Here is an 881-nt window from a genome sequence, read left to right as displayed (position 1 = left end):
AGGTCAACCACCAGATGAGCAAAGTCTGTCCCAGATGAGCCAAGCCCGTCGGTGCCCTGTGGCAGTCCACAGGGGTAGAGGGGAAACAATCATGTAAGCTGGGGAGGACTATTAACTGAGCAATCCTAACTCCCGGGGAGATGGAGAAGACACCCTGTGGGCAAGAACAGAGAACCTGTAGTTCCCCAGTGTAATCTGCAAGTCTTTCAAGTTGCACAATGGCAAAATTGGCACCAGGCCCACACCTGCCGACTGACTCAGCAAGCTTCCCAATAGGGGTGCACTCCACTGGAGCACAGACATGGCCACCACCAGCATCCTCAAACACTGGAAAGGCACGCAAGAGTTTACTCTTGTCTCCTCCAGACAAAAAGGAATCCGAACAGAGTCCATCAGTGCACATCGGGGATGCACCCGGAAGAGCAGGCAGGACAGCATAAAGCATTCTGCAGCTCTGATCTCTCGCTCCCTTTCGCTTTCGATTCTGGAGAGGTGGCAAATGCTCATGATACCTCTCTTCCTTATAGCGAGCCTCTTCTTCCTCCAAGTCCTCTTCTTCGGAGGGGCTCAATTCCTCAGAGCTATCAGGCTCGAGGTCCTCCAATTTCTTAACTGGGTAGAGGGGCTTCCATCTCGAAGCTCCATCCCTTTCTCTAGTCTTCTCTCCCAGGGTGTCCTTTCCCTTATCTCTCACTTCCGAAGGTCGAGCGGAAGGGCTTGTGCACTTGGGTATACCTTTTTTTCTCTTCTTTCTCTCCCTTTTATCCTGGCTAGCCCCCACTCTCCCATTACGCTATGTTTCTGACATGCTATCTTGTAACTCCTCAAGTGCCCCCTGTCCCGACGCCAGAGAGGTGGGGCATTTCTTTTTTTTTTTTTTT

This window comes from Mastomys coucha, unplaced genomic scaffold, assembly GCF_008632895.1.
Source record: "Mastomys coucha isolate ucsf_1 unplaced genomic scaffold, UCSF_Mcou_1 pScaffold23, whole genome shotgun sequence".
Taxonomy (NCBI): Eukaryota; Metazoa; Chordata; class Mammalia; order Rodentia; family Muridae; genus Mastomys; species Mastomys coucha.
Note: the sequence above shows the minus strand (reverse complement) of the source record.